The following is a 6023-nucleotide window of genomic DNA, read 5'->3' as shown; positions in this document are numbered from 1 at the left end:
AGTGAACAGAAAAACCAACAAATAACTAAGATCATCTCTAATCAGATGAGTGTGGTCAGGCAGTCATCAGAAGCCCAGCACTGGGAGAGCCTTCCCAGGGCAGCAGCCCTAGAGACGGGCAGGAGCGGGGGTGAGGGCTTCGGAGGACAAAAGGGAGGAGGCAGTGCTGGCTCCAGGATTCAAGCTCTGGGAGTGGGGGAGGGATGTTGTTCGCCAATAGAAGAGATTCGGGCACCCAGGAGCTCTGAGAAGCCAGCAACGGGTCTGTGCCCATCGCGGGAGAGGCTGCTGTGCCTGCGAGGCAGAGAGGCTGGGGCAGTGGGGCTGAGGGCCAGGTGTACATGTGACCCTAGAAAAGGCAGAGCAGTAGGAGCAGGTGGGGGGCAAGTGGCCCACCTGGAGGGGCTGGGGGGCGGGGGTGGAGACTGGAGGAGTTAGGGCTAAGAGGAGAAGGGAAGGGGGACGGAGGGGCACGTTTTCACAGGAGGCCAGACTTGGCAGAGGGGGTGAGACCAAGGCAGCCAGAGACAGAGGGAGAAAAATACAGAAAGAGGCCTTTCAACCCACAGAGGTCACTCATCTCACCCAAAAAGGAGAGGCAACAGACTCCCAAACCCTTAGGAGAATACAATGTCCCCAGGGAATGAAATAACGCCATTTGTAACAATATGAATGGACCTAGAGATTATCGCATTAAGTGAATTAAGTCAAGGACAAATATCATATGATATCACTTATTTGTGGAATTCAAACAAACAGCACAAGTGAACCTATTTACAAAGCAGAAATTAGACTCACAGACATTGAAAGCAAACTTATGGTCACCAAAGTGGATAGCACTGGGGGGAGATAAATTAGGAGTTTGGAATTAACATATACACACTACTATATATAAGGAAGATAAACAAGGACCTACTATATAACACAGGAAACTATACTCAACATCTTTAATAATCTATAAAGGAAATGAATCTTGAAAAGAATATGGATGTGAGTATAAATGAATCACTTTGCTCTACACTTAAAACTAACAAGTTCTGGGGAGGCTGTTCTCCAATAGAAGAAATTCAGGCACCCAGGAGCTCTGGGTGCCTTAGTCAGCTAAGTTCAGTCCTTCAGTTTTGTCCAACTCTTTGTGACCCCCTGCACTGCAGCACACCAGGCCTCCCTGTCCATCACCAACTCCCAGAGCTTACTCAAACTCATGTCCATGGAGTTCGTGATGCCATCCAACCATCTCATCCTCTGCCATCCCCTTCTCTTCCCACTTTCAATCTTTCCCAGCATCAGGGTCTTTTGAAATAAATCAGTTCTTTGCATCAGGTGGCCAAAGTATTGGAATTTCAGCTTCAGCATCTGTCTTTCCAATGATTATTCAGGACTGATTCCCTTTGGGATGAACTGGTTGGATCTCCTTGCAATCTAAGGGACTCTCAAGAGACTTCTCCAACACCACAGTTCAAAAGCATGAATTCTTCAGCATTCAGCTTTCTTTATGGTCCAACTCTCACATCCATACATGACCACTGGAAAAACCATAGCTTTGACTAGACAGACCTTTGCTAGCAAAGTAATGTCTCTGCTTTTTAATATGCTGTCTAGGTTGGTCATAACTTTTCTTCCAAGGAGTAAGCGTCTTTTAATTTCATGGCTGCAGTCACCTCTGCAGTGATTTTGGAGACCAAAAAATTAAAGTCTGCCACTGTTTCCATTGTTTCCCCATCTATCTGCCATGAAGTGATGGGACCGGATACCATGATCTTAGTTTTCTGAATGTTGAGTTTTAAGCCAGCTTTTTCACTTTCCTCTCCTGGGTGCCTTACAACATTGTAAATTAACTATACTTCAGTTTTTGAAAATGTTTTTTTTTAAGTGTTCCCAGGTTTTCTAACTCCATACTCAGTGGAATACTTGATAAGTCATGGAGCCTGCATGAAGGCAGGGAGATGCGTCTGTCCTCCATGCCCGGCCACCCCACGTGCACACAGCATTCATGATGTCCCACCGGACCCCAGATGGAGATGAGAGGCCACCTTGGGTCCCAGGAGACCTCAGATGCTGAGAGAGGGCAGGGGCTTCTAAGAAACCTAAGAGACCAAGGCACCCCACCTTCTCTTTCTAACTAGCTTCTTCCCCATAGGACCCAACAGTTACTCAGAAAATGAAGACAGAGGAGAAAAGGGAGAGAAAGAAGGAGCTACTTCTCCTTCAGACTGGCAGACTCCCAGTCAGCCAGGTGGAATGTGGGCAGACTGTGAAAATATGATGTGAAATAATGAATACTCACAGCAGTGTTACTCACAATGGCCAAAAAGCAGAAACAACCCAAGTGTCCATTGGGGGGGTGAAAGGTTATACAAAATGTGGTCCATCCACATAGTAGAATATCATTTAGCCATAAAAAGGAAGAAAGCACTGACACACACTACAATGTGGATGCATCTGGAAGATCTTTTGCTCACTGAAAGAGGCCAGACACAAAAGGATACATAGTATATGATTCCATCTATACTAAATGTCCAAAATAGGCAAATCCACAGAGATAGAAAGTAGATTGGTGGTTGCCAGTTGCTGGGTTTGGGGGAGGAGGGATAGGAAATAACAGCTAGTGAGTACAGTATTTCTTTTAGGAATAATGAAATGGTCTAGAATTAAAGAGTTGGTTGCAAAACTGTTCATAGATAAAAACCACTTAGAAAGGGTGAATTATATGACATGGGAAGTAAATCTCAGTGAAAAATAAAATGGTCTTCCCTGGTGGCTCAGACAGTAAAGAATCTGCCGGCAATGCAGGAGACCCGGGCTCGATCCCGGGATCAGGAAGATTCCCTGGAGAAGGGAAAGTCTTCCCACTCCAGTATTCTTGCCTGGAGAATTCCACTGGCAGAGGAGCCTGGCAGGCTACATTCCATGGGGTTGCAAAGAGTTGGACATGACTGAGCAACCAACACAAAAAAATAAAATAAAAATAAGATAAAAATAGAGAATTTATATTTTTATAAAAATAAAAAATTTGATCCTCACTAGTATAAAAATATACCTAGAAATGAGTGGCCATAGAAGCAAACCAGACCTCCAGGCAGCATCTGGCCTCCTGCCTTTGGGCGTGGTCAGGACCATCACGAGTTAAAGTGGTTTTGTTGATGGAGAGTCCAGTCTGACAAAAGCAGTCAACCAGTTCATTGTGTCAGGAAAATGATAGTGCTTCCAAGGAAATGGATTCCTCAGAACAAGAGTGAATCTGAAAATAAAAGGAAATGTGAAAAAAATGTGAAGACAAAGCAGCTGAGTGAGTTTTGTGCAGAATGAAACACACGTGCCCATTCCAGCCAGGGACATGAAGGGTGTGATTTTGGTGATTCCACATAAGAGTCAAATGCTCTTGTGTTCGCATTTAAACTGGCATTGCACAATATAAAAAGGAGTGGTAATATTCACACTAATAATGTAAACATATAATTTTGATTTAACTGGAGTGACATTTTTAATATTTATTTGACTGCCTTGGGTCTTAGCAGCATGCAGATCTTTGTTGCTGTGCATGGACTCTAACTGTGGTACGTGGGCTCAGTAGTTGCAGCATGCATGCTTAGTTGCTCCAAGGCATGTGGGATCCTAGTTCCTGGACCAGGGATAGAATCTGTGTCCCCTGCATTGCAAGGAAGATTTTTAACCACTGGACAGCCAGAAAAGTCCCTAGAGTGACAATTTTTAAAACAAAAGAAAGACATGGAAAAGAGGAAAGCCTTCCCTTGTGGCTCAGCTGTAAAAGAATCCACCTGCAATGCAGGAGACCTGGGATCAACCCTGGATTGGGAAGATCTCCTGGAGAAGGGAAAGGCTACCCACTCCAGTATCCTGGCCTGAAGAATTGGATCATCAAAAAAGCATGAGAGTTCCAGAAAAACATCTATTTCTGCTTTATTGACTATGCCAAAGCCTTCGACTGTGTGGATCACAATAAACTCTGGAAAATTCTAAAAGAGATGGGAATACCAGACCACCTGACTTGCCTCTTCTGAAACCTATATGCAGGTCAGGAAGCACATTAGAACTGGACATGGAACAACAGACTGGTTCCAAATAGGAAAAGGAGTACATTAAAGCTATATATTGTCACCCTGCTTATTTAATTTATATGCAGAGTATATCATGAGAAACGCTGGGCTGGAGGAAGCACAAGCTGGAATCAAGATTGCTGGGAGAAATATCAATAACCTCAGATATGCAGATGATACCACCCTTATGGCAGAAAGTGAAGAACTAAAGAGCCTCTTGATGAAAGTGAAAGAGGAGAGTAAAAAAGGTGGCTTAAAGCTTAACATTCAGAAAACTAAGATCATGGCATCTGGTCCCATCACTTCATGGCAAATAGATGGGGAAACAGTGGAAACAACGGCTGACTTTATTTTTGGGGGCTCCAAAATCACTGCAGATGGTGACTGCAGCCATGAAATTAAAAGACGCTTACTCCTTGGAAGGAAAGTTGTGACCAACCTAGACAGCATATTAAAAAGCAGAGACATTACTTTGCCAACAAAGGTCCGCCTAGTCAAAGCTATGGTTTTTCCAGTGGTCATGTATGGACGTGAGAGTTGGACTGTGAAGAAAGCTGAGTGCCGAAGAATTGATGCTTTTGAACTGTGGTGTTGGAGAAGACTCTTGAGAGTCCCTTGGGCTGCAAGGAGATCCAACCGGTCCATCCTAAAGGAAATCAGTCCTGGGTGTTCACTGGAAGGACTGATGTTGAAGCTGCAACTCTAATACTTTGGCCACCTCATGCGAAGAGCTGACTCATTTGAAAAAACCTTGATGCTGGGAAAGATTGAGGGCAGGAGGAGAAGGGGATGACAGAGGATGAGATAGTTGGATGGCATCACTGACTCAATGGACATGGGTTTGGGTGGACTCCAGGAGTTGGTGATGGACAGGGAGGCCTGGCGTGCTGCGGTTCACGGGGTCCAAAGAGTCAGACACGACTAAGCAACTTTCACTTTATGTTTAGTATCCTTACCAACACTTTTTTCTCTCTTGTTGAACAAAGCACCCCACACAGGATGTGGCCAGTCCTGTAGTCAGGGAGGAAGGCTCCAGGGCTTGTAAACCTGTGACCGCAGGTCTCATAGACTATGTCCCAGGGAGTCAGAGGCCGGCAACGCAGTGTGAGGAGACGGCCCCATGGCCTGAGTTCCTGGTGTCATCAGCCTGGCCTCAGACCCAGTTTCTGAGCAAGAAGGAGCCTGAATCCTCCCAGCCATGGTGCAGAGGGAGGGATAGAGAACGGGGAGAGAAAGTCCAGCAGGGCCAGGCAGCGAGTAGCCCTGGGCTGGCCACCCCTCACTTCTCTGAACCTCAGAGCCCTCTCTGGCCTGTGCACTGCATTCTTCTCAGGCTGCAGGAGGGAAACAGCTAAAAGGGAAATTTTTGTGAGCTGCCAGCGTGGAGAGGCACCAGGAGGTAGCAAGTCACCAGTGGCCAGGACCTCAGACCCCCATCCCCGAAGATTGGCACTGGTCACCGCAGGAGGGGCCGGGCGGAGGTCCGAGAACCCTGCTGAGGGGTTGCAGCGGCCCAGACAGTGCTACACAAGACCCGGGGCAGGGCGAGCCACGGGGACCTGAGCTGCCTGTCGAAGGGGCAGGGTGTCCTGGGCTAGAACATCTGGAAATGTGAGCACCCAGGAAGAATTGAGGGGCTCCGTGTTAAAGGTCACGAGGCCATGGGCCAGGCAGAGAAGTGCAGCCTGGACCAGGGGTGGGCACTGACCATCAGCACACGTGGTCACGCCAAGGCCACCTTTCCTGTCCAGGCCCTCAGGGCAGAAGGATGGAGGAAGTTTCCCCAGAGAAGGAGGGGCACGTCACCTGGGTGTTCATCCTGCCCCACCCCAGCCCCGCTCTCAGGGCCCAGGAGGGGCCCTTCTGGGAAGAGCCCTTCCCGGTGTCCACCCTGCGAGGAAACAGCCCCGACACTGAACTTGCCCCTCTCTTTCTTGGATCCCCAATATTCTCCTCACAGAGCAT

The sequence above is a fragment of the Odocoileus virginianus genome, chromosome 1 (assembly GCF_023699985.2).
Source record: "Odocoileus virginianus isolate 20LAN1187 ecotype Illinois chromosome 1, Ovbor_1.2, whole genome shotgun sequence".
Taxonomy (NCBI): domain Eukaryota; kingdom Metazoa; phylum Chordata; class Mammalia; order Artiodactyla; family Cervidae; genus Odocoileus; species Odocoileus virginianus.
This window is presented reverse-complemented; position numbering follows the sequence as displayed.